Source organism: Protopterus annectens, chromosome 10.part0 (assembly GCF_019279795.1).
Source record: "Protopterus annectens isolate FY-2018-M chromosome 10.part0, PAN1.0, whole genome shotgun sequence".
Taxonomy (NCBI): Eukaryota; Metazoa; Chordata; order Ceratodontiformes; family Protopteridae; genus Protopterus; species Protopterus annectens.
In genome coordinates, this window is record NC_056744.1 from 1,692,772,819 (window position 1) to 1,692,794,558 (window position 21,740).

Here is a 21,740-nt window from a genome sequence, read left to right on the forward strand (position 1 = left end):
TATTTGCCAAAAAAAAAAAAACACACACACACACACACACAAATTTTATGAGGATCAGACCGAAAACATGAGAAAAAAATAGAAATATTCTGCAAACATCTGTGCAGTTGAAATGTATTTATACCATAAGCATTTCAGCACTTACGTCCAAATGCAAAAAAAATATATAAAACAATAGCATTCCAAAAAATAAAGTATAAAACTGAAATGTTTGCCAGTATGAACAGACTATAAGAAAAACAAAATTCTATATTGCACTGCACTATTAGGAGAGTTGACAGGTGTGAGACTCCAAAGCCTAGAATTACTGCCTGCTATAATGAATGGGAATCATGGATAAATACATAAATTGAAAAAAAAAAAAAGCAAAGGCACATAAAAATGTTACTTATGGGGATAAGATAAAACAAGAAGGCACATACCGATAAGAATAGAACAATGAATGCAAACTCCGCAAGAAATCTCTGTTGTAGATGGAAAGGAACTAATTTCAGAACAGTTACACTTTCCAGAAGGGATAGAAATAGCACTGGAACAGGGTAGGCATGCTGTTTTTAATGAAGGTTGATAACAGGGGGGTGGGATTAACAATGACATCACAAAGCTGAAGAGACTGGTTATTCTGAACTGCAGGAGACTGGAAAAAACTGGATTGGAAAAGCAGACACTGTGCCTTTAAAACAATATTGTGGTCATTTTAGCAGAAATGAACTAACTGATTTTTGTTAGGGTGTATAGCATAGTTCTGGGCAGTAATTTATTGTGCAAAAGTGGGTGTTGTTGCAATTGTAATATTTTGTGTAGCAGGATATCAAACAGAAGGGTAGCTCTGTGACAAACAAACAATGAAATCTGTTTAGGAGTTCAGAGTGGTGAGTGTACAGACTTGGAAGCCAAGTAAAATGACATTTATGAACAGTTTTCAGTAGTAAGGGTGTGTTGTATGCTGAGATGCTGTATCATACTTTTAATTGTGAGAGTGAGTTGCTTGTGCTACTCTTTGTGAAGTTCAGCTTAATGTTGTCCTGCCCAGATAGAGGGGGGTGGCATTCTCTAGTTGCTTTTGAGTTACAGCAAACAATATCTCAACTGATTTGTTGTAGTCAATTTCTGTTTGTCTACAGATAATTGATTGAAGTCATTTGTTTCTTTCTTACTGAAAAAGGACAGTTGAAATTATGTGTTTGGTTATAACTTTAGGGAACATTATACATACTGTCAAAACACAAGTCAAATGCCTTGTGGTAATTATTTCTATGGACAAAGGGCTTATTGTTATTCTGTTATGATGTTAGGCAACAGAGTTTATGCCACCATTTCTGCATGTTTCTTTTTTATATGTGGCACTGAGAATAATGGTGGCACTTGTATTGTTTGTTATGGTGGTAGTGCCTGTCCTTGTACTAAACTGGAGGCTTCAATGTTTGAAGAAAGATTTGTTCAGTGGCACCTGTTAGCAAGTAACTAAATGGATAGTAAATGCAGAGGGAGAAGTAAGCACAAGAACTTAATGCCCCCACACACTGAAAAAAAAAATATACCAAGTAAATGTAATGTTTGTGGTATTTGGACTTCTGTGGTGCTATTAGACAATAGGATGACATGGGCTAGGCTTCATTAATGGTGGCAAACATGTTAATACTGTAATGTAAACATTTGCTGCGCTGGTAATAAAGAAGTCGAGTGAAAGAATAGTTTGGCTCTTCTGCAGTGCATGTGTCATCATGGAAAGTGGTACAAGGGCACAGAGTGACCCTGACTTTGGATGATACTATTCAGCGAGGCTGACCAACATGCTAAGGAGCACACTCAGCACCATCTGAAAGTTAAGATGCCAACATCTGTCTAAAAGAGAAAGCAGGCAGCAAAAGAACTAGCAGATATTGCTGTCCTTGAATTCTAAATTATTGGTCTCGTTCCAAGATGATACACACATCATCTCATCCCAATCCTGCTAGCCCTGAAAACATTGCGGACATCCCCAGGCCCTTGCATTTCCATTGCAAATACCTAGAACATCACAGCAGAGGTAGACTCTGGATGTGAAATCACTTCTGAAAATATTAATGCAAACACCCTTCCCACAAGTAGCAAAGCAAGAGAGAGTTTCCAGAAGATGACAACAGATTTGGATTTTGCCTATGAAATCAACTCTGAAAATAGCATTGCTGACAGGTGCACCTCAACCACAGACTTTTATGCTCTCACTGCAAGTTCTACGTACACTCACTTTCCAGATTTACCATATACCTTTGAAGATACAGCACATTGAAACAATGACATTTCCTTACCCCTGGGCAAAGGATGTGACAAAATATATGCAGGAAGAGATGTGCTTTCCAAAAGCAGTCATTTCTCTACGTACCTGTCATACATCTGCAGCTGAGAAAACACTACTTGTTCCATCTGAACCCACGTGTATGATAATTAATCCTTCCACATTCTGTCATGCAATTCAATGTGTTAAAACAATACTGATGTTGTTCTACAAACAGGAATTTCATCAGAAACATATATTAAGCAAATTGTTGTGAGAAATAAATCAAAAACTGAAAGTAAAAGTTGTCGACCACAATATTTTTTTCTCTTTTTATTGGCTAACTTACTGCCAGTGCAAAGGATGTGTACATTGCTTTTGCTGCTGTGGTGTAGTGACAAGGAAATCCCTCATGTCTTGTCACTGTGGTGATCCTACATTCTGTAGGACTGGATTCACTGACTGGAAGAAAGCAAGTGAAAAATTTACTGTGAAACTGTTGAGAGGTACAGTGCTTTCAAAAAAATTACAATGAACATCGCTATTCAACTCAGTCAGCAACATGCTCATGTACAACTGAAGAATTTTACACTTTTGCAAAAGCAGGTAACATTATTAACGTTCCTAGTCAGATAAGGACTAGCTATTTGTGGAAAAGAAGAGCAGAAGAGTAACTTGAGATAGATGTTGCCGACAAGGGCAGAAGATGTACCACATCTGAAGAGGGTGCAGGAGGGAATGTATTAAGAGTTCTGATCCTGTGAATTAAATCAGGAAGATCATGGCTCATCGGCTTCTAGGGAATTTATTACATGAAATAATGTGCACACTGAAGGTGTATTCCATAGTAACAGCTGAATCTCTGGAAATAAGTCAACATGGACAGATGACTGTATGTCTCTGATGTCACCATACTTGAAGATTTTACTGGAATGTGTAAGATGGAAATGATAGATGCAGAATCTATTCTAAATTAATTGAAAGATGTTTTTAGTAAGGTGCAATTTGCTACTGTAAAACAGAAGAGGAAATGCATATGATGGAGCCAACATGAGTAGATGTATTTTTGGAACTGTTACCAGAATTACAAAAAAAAAAATAATTAATTTCCTCTGAATGTCCACTGTGCTATGCATTGTTTAGACTTGCCCCCAGATTTAATAAACTTCATGTAGGAATAGTGTAAGTCCTACGTGGAGTGTAATGTGGCCGTAACTGCAGCTCCCCCTTGGCAGTGCACCTTGCATATTATTGAAGGTGCACTACTGAGAGAGAGCCATGTAACATAGTACAAAATCAATGTAGGGGGTGTGATACAATGTCCAGAGATGAGTAACACATCCCCTGCACTGTTAAAGTGGCACTTAACTAATAAAATGAAACATGTTCAACTACATTTTTTTTCTGTGTTAGCTTGGCCAGGTGCCTAGCAATAGACATGTGCCAAACATCTAAAAATAGAAAGCAGATGCATTTAATTAGTTATGAAAAGTCATGTTTAAACATAGCTAAACAGGTTTGCCTGGCGCGGTGCTCAGCAGTGCTTAAACGTAAATGAGAGCTATATAGAAATGTATAGCTCTAATCACCATATCCTTGGTAGCTGAATGGTTGGAGTCATGGCCTCGTATGCAGTAGGTGCACTGTTCGAATACAGGCCATTCAGCTTTTTACATGCGATAGGGAACTGTTATAAACATTTTTTTTATCATGTATACATTGACATTTCTTAACAGGGTTAGCCCAGTTGGAAAAGAAGACCACTGTCATTGGAGACCCGAGGATAAAAGCCCCAGTTACACACAAGTGTCTAATACATTAAAGTTACACTCCAAGATAATGTAGTGAAATGCATATGTTTAGGAGGGTATAAAGTAAAATAGATACACATAAAAATAAAGTATCACTAATGAAGAATTAGTGTCTATAATTTTTTTTTTTATTTTTGAAAAACTCTGGTTTGCCCATAGCTAAGCTCTGCTAAGCATTGCTAAACCCAGCCAAGCAATACTTAAACAGGACCTGTTTTAGCAGTACTTAGCAAAGTACAGCTCCGCTTAGCAGGTTTAGGCACTACTAAACAATCCCAGTTTAAGCAGTTCTCAGCTCAGCTAAGTGGGTTTGCGCTCAGCTATGCATTGCTAAGCATTCCCCGTCTAAGCACTGCCCAGCTGAGCTCAGCAGGTTTGGCAGTGGTAAGTAGAGCTGAACATTTTTAAAAACAGCCAAGGGCAGCAAAGGGCAGGAAAACAGCCTTATTTAAGTGCAGTAGGTGGGAATACAGCCAGAACTTGTTGGAGTTTGATCCCTGCAGGAGCTATGGCCGGAGTTGGGGAGGGTGAATGCTTTTAGGCACAGCGCCAGGACATTTTGGAGTCCAGGGTCATGGTTGGGCTCCTTTTGAAAGACCATGGAGACTGGCTGCTGCAGGGCCAGTACCAGGACTACAAATACAAATCAGAGGCCTGGGAGCGGCTGGCATGTGACCTCACCACTGCAACTGGCATCCTCCACATTGGTGAGCAGGTGCGTCATCATTATGATGACCTGAAGTGTAGGAAGGGGGGCTTGGCGCAATGGATCCAAGATGCTTGGGACCACAATGCCCCAGAAGTTTGCTTGGGACCACAATGCCCCAGAAGTTTGTAAGTATAGGAACCACTGATTCACCAAATTCTAGTATGGATATCTGATAGACAGGTAAGCATAATGGTGTGTTCTCCCCACAGCTGCAGAGGAGAGGGCTTGCAACCTGGAGGCCCATGCAGGGCACCTGGCCAGGATGCACTGAGAGTGTGATGAGTACAGATATATCTTGCAATATATAGTAATCTAGTTAAGAAAGAGTACAGTAGTAACTGCCAGTAGGTATATTCTGTTGTGAGTGTACTGCAAAGAATGTGTTCACAGACCTGGACTGATATAAGTGAGTATTGCCAAGTACAGTTATAAAGAGGAAAGCATGAAACATGCTAATGTTATGCAAAGAAAGTTAATACTGCATTAATAATGTTTGGGAATAACGTGTATACTGTATTAATAATACATATTTTGGTAATAAAGTACTCCAGCATTGAAAATGTAAAGGGAATAAATTAACTGCATTCCTAATCTACAGGAAATACAGTACAACTGCAATAAGAATTGTGAAGAAATAAAGGTAGTACTGCATATATTGTGTAATAACAGCTGCCTTTCAATGCCTGCATTATTGAAAGTGTAGACCAATAAAGATTGTCAGATGTATACCAATCACTGTGTTATGTCACCCTCAACAAATCTGTTTTCTGCCAATTGTTGTGTGTATTCTGGGCTGTTGTTCAAGAAATCGAATATTACAGGTGCTGTGAAGTAAACACAGGTATAACACCATGAAGTGGCCAAAGGTTGGACAATAAAGAACTGTTATGCTAAAGTGTAGATGTGGAGCTGCACTCCAAGATATAATGCAATATATTTGTTCTGCACTAAGATCTGAACCTAGCATAGTACTCTCCAGGGTACTATAGTGCATGTCTCCCAGGATTGTCTTGCATTAATCTTTGCATTTCAGCTATATGCATCCCTGAATGTAGGTACACTGATGCAGGCAAGTATGAAACTGTAATAGCTGTAGACTGCAAATATAACCTCTGCAAATGTATATGGGTCGGGTAGGTAACCCAGCACCCAGATATGATCTGTACAGATCACACATATTCCTATCCACTAGGGGTTAATTGTGTACATCTGCATTCCAAGTATTAATACACAGTTCACCTACTATCTCTGTCATGCATGAATCTCATCCATGTATGTCAACTGACGCTGTAGTCTTGTGTGACACTCTACCTATATTACCAGGTCAGACTTTGCCATCAAGTAAGCTTCAAGTACATATCACTCAATCAACACACAGCAGTGACCCAGCAGCTCAGTATGATAAGCAATATATATATATATATATATATATATATATATATATATATATATATATATATATACATATATATATATATATATATATATATATAGTGTTCATTTAAAATGACCAGGGTTTGAATTCAGGGACAGGTATTATAGTAACAGACAAGTAGTACTGACTATTTATAGAAACAGTTATGTATTGTTAACAGATATTCTCCCCACAGGACTTACAGGTAAATAAATGTCTGTAATAGCTGTATGAAGGGTATACTAATGTCTGTGTCTAGATGTACTAGTGCTTAAACAGCACTGCTCAGCAAGGTGATAAGACTCCATTAAATAAAATGACATGTAGTACAGTACTATTCCAAGTTAATAAGACAAATTAAATGGCCTACTGTTGGTACGGCTGTATGCCTGATGGGTCTGTGAATGTCTGTTGATAGTCTAACCCCATGCCTGCCTATGATGGTAGAATAGGTGTAAACTCGCTGTACTGTGCATGATACATGTCTTTCAAGTGTTACGCTGTCATGGGTAGTGATCACTGCTGCCAAAAATCTTGAACACAGATATAAACCCAGTTGAAGTATGCCAGTAGCACATTCACACATCAGTGCAGAGTATACCTTGGTAGTCATATATGTTCCCCTGACATGTAATAGTCCCCTGTAGTTATGTACCTGTAGGTGTTACAGCTTGGCCCATACTTTCCCATCTGGATAGCTTCAGAGGTATGTACATGCTACAGAAGCTATAGGATACTTGTAGATGTAAAGTAAGGGCAGACCTGTAGAGTACTGAGCAGTACTGTTGTGAAAATATAGCCTATACAGCTGGTAATGCAAGTTCTTTATCTCCCTCCATCCCTTATCTGCATCACAAATTATTATTCTTATACTACGGGTATGGTTCCATTTTCACATATGTTGTTCTCAAAACCTTAATGTTGGGCCATGTGTTGTATTACTGGTTATATACAATACCTTGTTGAAATACCAATTTTGATGGCCTTATGCTGTAACTGTTACTGGCATACTGTTACAATAATGACTGTTATTTCATTTATGCCTGTGTTCTGTGTTTTATTGTTCTGGGTTAATTGGAACACCCATGCATAGTGTTATATCTAACATTGAAATGTTCTGTTCATGACTAACCAATACACTTTGACAAACCTCAACACCAAAGCATGATTGGGTAGGCCGGTTCCAACAGATCCATCTATCCCACCTCATCTGGCCATGGCACTGGGTCCCAGCATGTCTGGGACCTAACCTGTTGTTTCCCCCTCCACTGGTCCTGCAATACCCATGGGTGGAACCGCCTCAAGGGATGGGGCCCATCCCCCACTGGGCATGGCCGCAGAGAGGGACTGGCCACCTGGCAACAGTTTCCAGGCATGGTATGCAAGGTTATCCAGCATGATTTGGATGATTGATTGCACGAGATCAAGGGCAGATTACTGCCACCTGGAGAGGCAGGCCAGCCTCAGCGCCCAGCCCCCAGCAGAGCCACCTTTGAGGCCATGAAGGAGCAGTGGTGACTGCCCATGGGTGGAGAACTTAGTCCCACTGTTGCCATCTGGAGACACTTGGTCCTCTGATTCCCAAACACCATCCCCTTCCAAGGTGTTTACCCCCCTTCATGTGTCATACACCACCCCTGCCTGCTGTCTTGTCTGTCTGCAAAAAAACTCTCCTTCCTAAACTTACCCCCCCAAATGTACCTACAGCCCTTCCCCAACATTCCACCCTCTCCTTAAAAAAAAAAAGGCATCTGCTCCACAAAAAAAAAATCACCCCATACATAACTCTCCATTTCACCCCCATACACTGCCATCAATCAGTCATCCCAGCAATTAATCAACAAAGTTATGTCACCTACACCCCTCCCTGTGGGATATGAGGCTCCAAATTCCAAATTGTCCACAGCATGCACAGCTGTTGCTGTACAAGAAATGGAGAGCTATGGCCCTTTCCTACACCCATCCTGCACATCCCTACCTGCCTTTCATATTGTCTTTCCCCTCAGCTTGCCCCCATTTCACCACTTTCCTATCACTCCTTTTTTTCTTTTCTTTTTTTTTTTTTGGAAATAGTGCAGGCTTAAGCTGTGCAAACCCATGTAAACCCACTTAAAACTGCTTAAGATTACTTTAATCATCTTATCGGATACTGACACTGTTATACACGTCAATAAAATAATCACCCCTGCCAAGTCTCAAACCCAGGACCCTTTGAACTATAGCATAGTGCATTAGCCCTCTAGGCCAACTCAGCTCTGGAGAGCAAGTGGTGTTTCTATAAATATATCATGCATTATCAGCAAAAATATGCACCCCTGCCAAGTACTGAACCCAGGGCCATGTCAACTACTGCAGTGCATTAGCCCACTAGACCAATGAGTTGTGAATAAAAACTGGTGTTTTTATAAAGATATCCTGATTGCCAGTAACACACTACTTCTACATATAATGGGATAAATGACAGCATACTTGGGCCTGTGATGCAGATACCAAACCAGTACGCAGCCAAATACATGTTGATGGATGTATAGGAGGGCTACTATAACAAGTAGAGCTGACAACTCCACAGACTGTTGCAGAATGTCCACAGTTGTGGCACCTACTTATGGCATGGTTGTTATAAAACCTACTCTGTATGCTGAAGTACTGGCAAGTCAGTACAGATTGAGGTTACAAAATCTTGACAGACAGGTCTGTGTCACACGTCATACCCATCCGAACACACATGTTCATGCCATTTCTGTGTAACACACTGTATGCATGCACATATGTCTTGCAACTACACCTGCCATAATAATGACTCAGTAGCTCTATCTGTTACATTCCTATCATGTGTGACATCTGGACACCCACAGTCCTGGTCCACAGTCCAGTCTGTTGCATGACAACTACATGCTTGTCAATACAACATAGAAATAACAGAGCCCTGCAATGTCCAGCAGAACTGTTTGCTGCTACTGCAGTCACTGCCACCCACAGTAGCACATCAAAGGCCTGTAAGGTGGGACACGTCAAAAATATGAATACGTGTCCTAAATGTCACCTACCACTCTCTGGATTGCACTATTACTTAACATATGTACCAGAGGCATATGCCTCTCCTGGACAGTTATGGGTACCCTCACCCTAGCTATGCTGTGACAACAGAGCTGACATTGCTCCCTCACTGACATATACAGCTTGCTTTCCCCCAATGTGTTCTCAATCCCCAGTATGACTCCTGGTCAGAATACAGCAGCTGCAGCCTGCTACACATGCAGCAGTATGTTCGGCTACCTGCTACAGACCTACCATACCTCCCAAACACCTAGAGCAGTCATCAACACAACACCCGTACATAAAGGGTTGGGGGGAAATGGTCAGGTGACAGGGACATGTGTCACAGTCTCCCCCTACAAACATACACAGCTGATAGACCAGAGTCAACTGCAGCAGCATGCACATTTGGATAAAAAAGTATGACATTCACGTCTGCCTGTCAACTTACTGACCCCAACACACATTGATAAACAGTAAACTGCCACAGAATCAGAAAGTCTGTTAACAATGGGCAAACATAAAATGCAAAACTGTGGACATACCGGCTTTAATTATAGCACTGTGTTGCCATGCCATTGGCTAATGAAAATGCAACCCAGTTGTTCTGGATGCTATTAACAAGTGTGAGTCACAAATTGGTGCATAGGCAATCACCTGTTCATGAGCATTACCTACAAAAGCAAGCTGCTGCCTATGGTAAACAGGTCTGTGACTTTCTTCATGAAGACAGACTGCACTTTCCTTGGAAAACTACCACTGCAGTTCTGCTCACAAAGGAGTACAGCACTATACCACATACATCATAGAATTCCCCATGTAATGGAATACAGATGGGGGATGCAGTCATGGGAAATAGGAATTGCAACAGTAGATCTCAACAACATATCTTGGAATGACATGTTGCTGTTAGCTGTCAAGCACCTACGGTCTTCCCTTTTGGCTCTGTCTGCAGTGACATAGATTGCAGCTCAGGCCCCGGAGTTCCCCCAGCAATGGTCAGTTCACGTACGAATGCTACTGGATTGTCTGTTGTACAATAGTGACAGTAAGTTGTGGTGGATACAACTGGCATATCACATCATGTACTGTCAGTGAGTACCTCTCAGTCAACTACAAGCATAGTTCAAATATCGTTCAGGTGTCCCTGATTGTTCCTGATGTACTCTGGCTAAGTCGCTGTGTACTCCACACCTGTATCTCATTGCCTGACAGCTATGGCTAGCATACCTGGTGACCCCCTGCAGCAGGACAGCACTATATAGGCAGTAGTAGTGGGGGGGGCAGGCTCCACCTCAGCAATAGTGTGTACATATTGAGCATACAATGTATGGAAATGAATACAGTACCAGATATTAATGTACCATTACTGTGTTCTGCGGGGTCTGGCATGTCACAGACACATTCCCCACAGTCTGGGGACAATCATTACATATTGTCCAACTGGTTTCCAGACATCCACATTTGTCTGGCAGGGGGTCCACATATATCAGGCACATGTACACAATCCACAAACATCTGTATACTGCAGATGTCAGATACCTATGAGGAGGAAACCCTACACCAGATTTGCACTGCTCTCAGTTATCGTGTAGCACAGAGGTTGCTGGAAAGTCCGCATACACTTGTAGTACCACTCACCTATTTGTCGGATGGTGGCTGTATGACATGGTACTGTAACGTTGCCTATAGGGGACACACCATAGTAGATGGCAGTGATGGGTGTGGACACATAACAGCACAGTCTGTCACAGCACACAGGCCATAACTGGTATACCTTGGATCATACAAGGTTACTAGGCCATGGGCCCTGAGCACCCATAAGCCTAGGCCAGATGTTAGGCCATATGTATGCAAGGCAGCACCTGATGCCCTAGTCCAACAGGGACATAGGTGGTATCCCAAGGGTGTATGTGCTGTTAACCATCCAGTTATCCATGTTCCACTTGCAAAGGTGCAAATAGCTACCCTGTCTGATGTGGACAGGGTGTCCATTTTACAGCAGAGTGAGTGTGTGGGACACACATCTGAGCCACTGACAAGCCTAGTTGATGCCACACACCAGGTTGAGGGTGTATGTGTGGGTTAATAGAGTGGAGCTTTAGTAGTGCTTGTGCAGCACTCCCAACTATGTGGAGTCCATGATTGCCTTGTATGCCAGACAGAGGTCACCTCTGAGGAGTATGTATGAAACTGGGTAGAGGGATGGGCTTATAGCATATCTGTGTATGGTAGATGTTTGAAGCCCTGGTATTTCTTGGTGGGGAACCTTTGTGATGTCCCCAGCTGCTGCATGTGCTGTGTAACTTGAATGATGAATGGGACATTATACTCAACTCATCATTACACAACTCTCTAATGCCCACCAAATGTTCTATAAACCCAAAAAAACTCCAGCTCTACAAGGCCTCCTCATCCCCCATACAACTTTGCGTCCACTAAGGTCCACTAATAAAGCTCTAATTGAAGTGAACAGAAGTAAAAATAGCACAGGTGACTCTCTAGACTCCTACTACATTGCTAAACAGTGGAATGCCTTACCACTTGACATCAGAACAATAACTAGCTTAAAAAACTTCAAGCATCACATGAAAGTCCACCACACCAATTCCTGGACTTGCACATGTGATGAGCATGGGTAGCCAAACCATGGTACTAGCTTATGTTAAAATTTACTTGCATATGTAATGAGCTTGGAAAATTAAGTCATATGACTATCTTATGTTACTTCTTTCTCACTCTACATATCTCACAGATTTTAAGTCTTCAGTTTGCTATGTAACTGTACATAAGACTAATGAACTTAATTGTGCACTCAGCTGATACAGTGTCACTATATGCTACTATTATAAAAACTGTACTTCAGACGAAATGTAAACTAAGACAATTGGTCTTGTCTTCCACTAGACCAGCTATTCTTTTTTCATTATGAATTTCTGTTACTATACTTCATCACTATATTAGAAAATTCCGGGCCTCTGCTGAAAAAGGGTTATCTGCCCAGTTGGACTCACGCAGTAAACAAATGTAATATAAATAAGTAAATAAAATGAAAGTATCAGTCATTTATACTTGATTGGCTTTCCCAGGGTATTTCATTTTTTTTTTTTTTTTAATTTTTTATTTTTAACGTCATCCAATGCTAAGGCCCATGGCATGCTGCACAAACCCGCAGCGCTAGTGCAAACATTGCGCAGCAGTTTGGACCCTCCCCTGCACACAGGCATGCTTAGCTTTTCTTTAACCAGCTAAAACACATGCCGTGGGGTTAAGCACAGCTTAGCAGCCTCAGATATGCCCCCCTGCTTACCTGTGCTTAGCTGGGCACAAACAGACACTGGCAAGCTCCAATATACTTAAACATAGTGTGACACACCCTCTTTTGATATCAACTATCTGTTCTGCCTATACCAACACTCTTCTAGCCCTATCACGGTTTGTACCTACAGACACGGTGGCCCTTTGTACTATTCAATAATCCTGGCTCATTTACATACACCTTATTGCGTATACACGGGATACTGCAGTACACCAGGGCCTATCTCCTTAGCAACTACTGTAACCCACCATTCTATGACTCTGCATGCTGGGCACTATAATGCAATAGTTTTGCATATGTCTAAATTCCATTTTTTACACTTTTTATTTTTGCATAATGGCATGTTTGTGTGTCACTGCGTGCCGCTTAAATGTGATATATGTATTAAAAAAATGTATAGTTTTTCATAAATTACATTGTTTTTTTTTTTTAATCACTGGCCATAGTTTGGGTCATTTGCAAGACCTACTGAGCAATATCCACCCTTTTTTTGGGGTTTAACAGCCCCTGTTTAAAATTTATACTCCAGTACATGGTTTGTAAATGCGTACATTTCTTATACTGACATGGCACCAACACAGGTGCCTTTCTGCTTGTTGAACTGCAAATCAACCTCATTTGCATGTATTTCATCAGCTTATGAGGTGATTTGCATTCCGTGGACAGCTCTGTGTCTGCAAGCTCGTGCACATCCCTCAGCCCCATTTCCTGGATTGCTCAGTGGCCATGTTCCATGTTCAGGCCATAACACTATTCCTACATGGAGAATTGCTCCATGTAGGCTTTACTGAACTCCACCCATAGTGTTTCAAAATTGTGCAAAAACTAGCATTGCAAGTGATGAAGCCCTCTCTTTTGTTCAGGATGCTACTGTACTCACTGTACTGCGCATCGCCTTGGATAACAGGTAATTCTGAAAGCATAGCATTAAGTGATATTGATCCATATAGCATGACAGAAACACATTTACATTGTCCAACAAGATGGACAGCAAGAACAAATAGCATTAAGGGAATTTTAGCCAACTATAACAGACTGCATGACTCCTTAGAAGACCTTCAGCATGATAAGGTTTCTGATGTATGTTGTAAAGCCATAGAGCTGTTAACAATGATGGCAAAGTTTGTAACATAGGTTCATAGGTTCATACTAGGCTATCTGCCCTAGGGCATTTATAAGCCTAGCCCAAAGTTTTTGTGGCTTTCACCACCCCTTAAGTTTGAAGGATACTATGCCCATTATTTTGCCGTGCCTCTGTCCAGCAGTGACACTGAGGTGATCCCCGGGGTAAACCTGCGATTTCCCATCCATTGGTCAAGATTTCACTTGAACAAAGCCAGCGAGGTGCTCTGCCTCACATGTACCGGGATTTTGTTCCACAGCATAGGGAGTCTCTGGGTGATGAATCTGTCCCTCCAGCACGTCCTATTTATAACCGTGTTAAGGTTTAAGTCTCTTGCTCTTGTAGTTCTGATGGATTTGGATTTTTTGAGGTGGAGCATGTTCATTAATTCCGGGTTGGACATGGCCTTGTATGTCAGGCACAGGTCACATACTTTGGACTTACTGTTTCTTGCAACATACACAGTATAACAGAAGTAGCAAGTATGTTACAAACAAAAACCCTAATGGCACAAATTACAATTACTGCAATAAACAGCTTCAAGTTAAACTTACAAGGGCAGCGTGATGACTTTGATAAAGTGTATGACAAAATCATAAAGAGAGCTGAGCAACTACAAGTTGTGGAAGAATCTAAATTTCCTACAGGATGGTATTGCACCTCAGTACCACTGAGTCTATTAAAGACTGGTACCATTGAATGTACTATGACAGTACTGATATGTGCCTTTTTGAACTCAACCATTGATTTCAACAGGAAACCAACACTTTGCCGTCTTCACTGGGGGATGTGTTGCTTCAGACAGCCAATGGCACCTCATTTGTGAGCATGTATGGGGGTAAAGATGTAAACCCTGATTGTCTGACTGCACAACTGCAGCTACTCCCAGGACATTTATTTATTTTATTTTATTTATTTAACATTTGTTGACCGGGAATGTCCGACTAGGTTCCACAGAGCCTGTTTTCAGCGGAGGCCCGATAGACAGCAGGTGTTCTCAGAGGTGAGAACTGTACTGTCAATTGTCACTATAACTGATGCTTTAGTAGACAGGGACTGCCATCAGCAAATGTTGTACACTCAAGTAGTAAAACTCCTTCAGATGTACCTCCTTGTTCCAATGAGTACAGCAACTGGGAAAGGACATTTTCTACATAAAGCAAAATAAAATCATACTTAAGAACTACTGTCAGAGAGAAGAGGTACAATAACTTAATGCTTTTGCACATTCAGAAAAAGGGACAGATACGCTGAACTGTAGAGAGGTTTGTAGGCATCTGTGCAGAGAAATGAACAATTGCTCCACTTTTTGGGAAACTGTAAAGTAACATGTTTTATAGCTCAGCTCTACCACACACACACACACACACACACACACACACACACACACACACACACACACACACACACGCACGCACGCACACACACACACACACACACACACACACACACACGCACACACACACACACACACAAAAAAAATACACACGCACACACACATATATATATATATATATATATATATATATATATATATATATATGTGTGTGTGTATGTATTACAAAGTCCTTTTCCTTGACAGCATCACTGAATGAGTATATTGTGCAGCAAGCCATATAAATTAAAATAGTGTCCTACTATGAACTGCTAGGTTTTGTAAGATATTTTGTTTTATCAAAAGTACTATAGGTGCACTTATTGATTTTAGAGTGCTTACCTATTAAAAGTCTTCAAATTTCTACTCTACAAATGTGCTGCATATAAGATTTATCAGACAGAGCATTTGACTTGCTGTAAATAGTCTTTAAACAGCTTTAGTACGTTTGGCTCACTGTAAATTGTAATTAGCCAATATAGAATAGTCTCCTTTCAGAATGCCATATTGTCCTTTATACATTATTAATTGAATTCACACTGTACTAGATGCCCTGTTTGTAGCCTACATTTTCTTGTAGCTTAGTGTTATATATTTGACTTCTTTTGATGTTTTCATTGTGCATCATTCTGTTACTCCTTGTGAGCTCAGGTCATGGCTGAGAGGGATGTTTGACCAGTCCAGTTACCTGGTTAATAAATAAATAAATGAATTAGGTATACCCCAAATGGTTTCTGTGATGCATATCAATAAGTTTAAGTGCACAGTATTAAGATTTGGTTAGGGTTTATGACATGGAAAAGGTGAATGCAGAATCAGTAGTACATTTACTGAAAGGTATTTCAATAAGATGTCATTTTACATTGAAAACTGCTGCTACATACACAGACAAGTTCAGTTCAAATTTCTCCCCCATCATCTCCTATCACACTCAAAGAAGTACCCACAACCATCCTCCTACTGGTCATTATGAGGAAACAGGTCTTTACTGCTCTCACTAAATTCCAAAAACTCAGGAAAAACACTAGACGAAAAACTAATGAAAGAGGCGAAATGACACTATAAGAGCCGACAACTATAAAATAAACCAAATATATTTATTAAAGTTAGCGCTTTCGGCAAAGACGATACTTCGCCTTCATCAGACAAACAGAGAAAATTAGTCACAGATACATATTTAAGTAATTAGTGGTAATGAATCCACCAATTAGAATAAACTGCATTTTATCTTGGCAACCTCATAGAGACACTTCACGGAAGCAACACAAAAACTAAATATCTAATTGAACTTGTATTAAAAAGGTAAAATAACAATACATCAAGTCATTTAAAATATTTAGAAAATACGTTACTACAAAACTTATTAGATAACAAATACCAAATGAAAAATGAAATATAGGAAATAAAAAAATAAACATTAGAAAAATAAACATGTTCGGGTTCTCAAACTAGCAAGGAAAACTTTAAAACTTAATCATTCCTAATACGAAAAATAGAAAGCTTCCACTTTCATGCTGGTGATATACATAGGCACAAAAAAACAAAATAAATCCTTTTCATCTTCTTAAGGAGAGCCACCTCAGGACACACTTGATAGATAAACTATCATTAATACCTGGAAAAGTGTGTGCCCTAGTTCTGATCTGCCACATAAGTTCATCTATTTCTAACAATAACTGCCAAGCTCCACCTCAGATGTCAACTTCCCTGTGTTGTAATATTACAAATCTAAACCCATGGCCATCATGCTCAAAACAATGCTTTGCCAAAGCATTATTTAAATCTTTCTTCATAATAGCATAATGATGCTCATAAATTCATTGTCTTATTCTACATGTAAAAAGCATTGCAAAGATTACACAGTGCAACATATGTAACACTTTTAGTCTCACAATTATAGTTACTATTAACTTTGTACACTTTGTTGTTAATAGAGACTTGATTACCAACCCTAATATATTTACATTGGGCACAAGAGCCACATTTAAACATGCCATGAATCTTGTTAGAGCTTGGCGTCTTTTTCTTCTCTAAAAGGCACTTTAAATTTTGGCCTCTCCTATAGGTAATTTTTGTGGACTACTCCTAATACTTTTGACAGAATTTCATCATTCCTGATAGTGTCCCAATTCTTGTTCAGAACCTCCTTAACAAGCTGGTAGTCAAAGGAGAATGTGCACAGGAAACTAGTATGATACCCTACACTATTGACATTTTTATTACGACCTTGGTCGCCACAACTTGAAGAGTGGTCATCTAAGACTTCGTTTGCATAATGGGTTTGACTGCTTAACAAGGGTATGAAGTGACCTCCCCTACATTTGGAAGTAACCTCATTTATAATGCTATTGACTAAACTATTGGGATACCCTCTGTGAATAAACATGCTTCGTAAAAGGCCACATTCTAAGTCAAATTCACAGTCATCTGTAATCATTCGGGCAGCTTTAACAATTTGCCCCTTGACCACGGCCTTTTTCTGATGGTACGGTTGGTTGCTTGCAAAATGTAAGAAGGTGTTTGAATAAGTTGGTTTCCTGTAAATTAAACTCTTAAATCTACCATTCATCCTGTCATTAATCAATAGGATGTCAAGGTAATTTATTTGAGTTTCTCCTATGTTGTATGTAAATTCTAAGAAGTCAGTAAACTGTGTAATCTTAGTGATGAAATCTGGGATAAGGGATTTGTCACCATTCCAAATACAAAAAATGTCATCCTGGTACCTTGTGTACCAGGTGACATGATTTTGGAACAACTCATCAATAAACAACATGTTATTTTCCCAAAATGCCATAACGGCATTAGCAAAGCAGCCACCACAGGGAGAACCCATAGTGACCCCTGATTTTTGTAAGTAAAACTGGCCCTCGAACACCATAAAATTATTAGTCAACACTATTTCCAATAGAGTCTCAATTAGGTAAATAGTGCTGTCATTGGCCTTTTTCGTGTGCACAAATTCTCTCACCCAGTGTATTCCCGTTGCCTGGGTTACAAGTCCTTAACATCTATTGTCAAAAACAGTACATCCGCTTTATATTCCAATTTATTTATATTAGCAAGAAATCTCCACGAATCTTTGCAAATCTGAGGCTCGCTCTCTATAAATGGTTTTAACATGCTGTCAATGTATTTAGCGCATGCGTAAGTGATTGACCCACGGCCATCAACTATGGGTCTGAAGGGGGGGGGGTCATTGCCTTGTGAATTTTTGGAGTACCAAACAAGGCAGGTGTTCGTAAATGAGGTTACTTCCAAACGAAGGGGAGGTCACTTCATACCCTTGTTAAGCAGTCAAACCCATTACGCAAACAAAGTCTTAGATGACCACTCTTCAAGTTGTGGCGACCAAGGTCGTAATAAAAATGTCAATGGTGTAGGGTATCATACTAGTTTCCTGTGCACATACTCCTTTAACTACCAGCTTGTTAAGGAGGTTCTGAACAAGAATTGGGGCACTATCAGGAATGATGAAATTCTGTCAAAAGTATTAGGAGTAGTCCACAAAAATTACCTATAGGAGAGGCCAAAATTTAAAGTGCCTTTTAGAGAAGAAAAAGAAGCCAAGCTCTAACAAGATTCATGGCATGTTTAAATGCGGCTCTTGTGCCCAATGTAAATATATTAGGGTTGGTAATCAAGTCTCTATTAACAACAAAGTGTACAAAGTTAATAGTAACTATAATTGTGAGACTAAAAGTGTTACATATGTTGCACTGTGTAATCTTTGCAATGCTTTTTACATGTAGAATAAGACAAAGAATTTATGAGCATCATTATGCTATTATGAAGAAAGATTTAAATAATGCTTTGGCCAAGCATTGTTTTGAGCATGATGGCCATGGGTTTAGATTTGTAATATTACAACATAGGGAAGTTGACATCTGAGGTGGAGCTTGGCAGTTATTGTTAGAAATAGATGAACTTATGTGGCAGATCAGAACTAGGGCACACACTTTTCCAGGTATTAATGATAGTTTATCTATCAGGTGTGCCCTGAGGTGGCTCTCCTTAAGAAGATGAAAAGGATTTATTTTGTTTTTTTGTGCCTATATATATCACCAGCATGAAAGTGGAAGCTTTCTATTTTTCGTATTAGGAATGATTAAGTTTTAAAGTTTTCCTTGCTAGTTTGAGAACCCGAACATGTTTATTTTTCTAATGTTTATTTTTTTATTTCCTATATTTCATTTTTCATTTGGTATTTGTTATCTAATAAGTTTTGTAGTAACATATTTTCTAAATATTGTAAATGACTTGATTATTGTTATTTTACATTTTTAATACAAGTTCAATTAGATATTTAGTTTTTGTGTTGCTTCCATGAAGTGTCTCTATGAGGTTGCCAAGGTAAAATGCAGTTTATTCTAATTGGTGGATTCATTACCACTAATTACTTAAATATGTATCTGTGACTAATTTTCTCTGTTTGTCTGATGAAGGTGAAGTATCATCTTTGCCAAATACCCTAACTTTAATAAATATCTTTGGTTTATTTTATAGTTGTCGGCTCTTATAGTGTCATTTCGCCTCTTTCATTAGCTACTCTCACTAAAACCAAAAATACAGCCTCCTTGGACATTTCAGGATGCTTCCTAAATAGCTTAAAACAGCATCTATCAGTGCCACTATAAACTCTCTTTAACCACTAACTCCAGATGGGCTTGGTCCAGAGGAATGGAGGACTGCAACAGTTGTCCCTCTGCACAAGGGGTGTCCATAAATTGACCCAGGGAACTACAGACCCATAAACTTGACCAGTCTTTTTTGCAAGGCAATGGAGGGAATTATCATGGACCTGATCAGTAATGACATAGGAAGTCTCCAAACACTGGACCTGACCCAATTTGGCTTTGCCAAATGGATGTCGTGACTATTTAATCTGGTGGAGTTCTTTGAGAAAGTCACCAGGGCCATGGATGATGGTAAAATGGCACACTACTTATCTAGACCTGGCTAAAGCCAGGCTAACACAATCCCCCACTCAGGGATCATAGAAAAACTTATGAGTTAGGCATAAACCCTTGCATCATCAGAGGGACAGCAAACTGCCTCACTGACAGGACACACATTGTCCAGATAGGCAAATCCATTTCCACTAAGAAACCTGTTACTAGCATTATCACACAGGTCTCAATGTTGGGAGATCCCCTCCTATTTGATATATATATATATATATATATATATATATATATATATATATATATATATATATATATACTTATCTGAAGTGAAGGCCAATGTTGGGAGCCTCTGGCTCCTGAAGTTCACTGACAGCTGTAAGCTGGGAGCAATCAAGTAATCCCCAAACAATGTTGACATCCTACTTGGTGATGAGAGACCTAGGAAAACAGATAGTAACCTAAACTTTGACCACCAGATAGCTACCGTAGTGAGGCAATCATTCTCTGTAGCGCAACTTATAAGTAAAGACATGGCATCAAGTTCAAAGGAAGTCATAGTGCCATTGTACTTTACCCCCATCAGGTCCACATTCAGGTACAATGCTCCCTTCTGCATGTACATACCCAGGCACTTACACCAACTGGAGTTGCCCCTAAAGTTTCTGACTTAAAAAATGCAGAGCATAAGACATATTTCTTAGGCAGACTGACTAAAGGCCCTATTGCTTTACTCTGTCTCATATCATATATGGAAAGATGACTTATGCCCATAGGTCTCAACCTGCTAAGAGGCCAATATGGAGCACAGACCATAGCAACGTGTGACAAACAATCAAAATGTGGAGCACCCTATTTTAGCACTGTGCAAAAGGCATACCTTGACCATGATGGTGGCCTTTCAACCAAAATATACATGTGGACAGAAAAACATACACAAACACACACACATACACACATATTAACCCTTGTCATACCTCTCAAGTGCCCAGAATTTTGAAGAATGCCCAAATTTTTGCCTCATATTTTTGTCCTGTTCCTCATAAAATATGTAGTTTTTTTTGGCAAATCACAGAGAAATTAAATAATAAAATAATGACAGAACAGGGACACTGTTTCACATAGATGGACAGCCTATTCCAGAGAATGGGAATTCTCAGAGATATTTGTCTGTCCAACAAGTCCCATTTGTGTTGCAAGCAAAATTTAGTTCTTTAGATCTAGTCAATATTTTGCTGTTTTGTTTAGTGGATGTGCAAAAGATTCATCAAAGTGGGGGATCAGTTTTATTTTTGTGTTTGTAGACTATGTTATAGTGGGTAACTATTTATTTTTTGTTTTGCTGTGACCATCCATTTATTACCTTTTTTAAGTGTAGGTGTGTGTGTATTTGTGTGTGTGTGTATGCATGCATGCATGTTGTTGGGAATGTCTCGAGAGGTCCATAGTTTTATATTTCCCACAGGCACTGACAGTATATTCCAGTAGGGTTTATGAATAAAACATAATAAAATATAATTTTCAGACATTTAGCCACAGTGGTTGAGCTAGGAGGAGGTAGAAAATCAACTGAAAGTGGGGCACTGCTGATAGTTCTACAAAAAATAAAATGTTTACTTGACATCCTTTCAGCTACCTAAAGAAATAAGCCAAAACTTGTCCTTCAAGGCAAACTTGCACAAAATCGTCCCATTTTATGCTGCTTATTCTTTACATAACAAATACAAATTAACACTGTACCCAAACCATTCTCATTCCAAAACTTCCTCAGTTACAGTAGGAACAAATACAA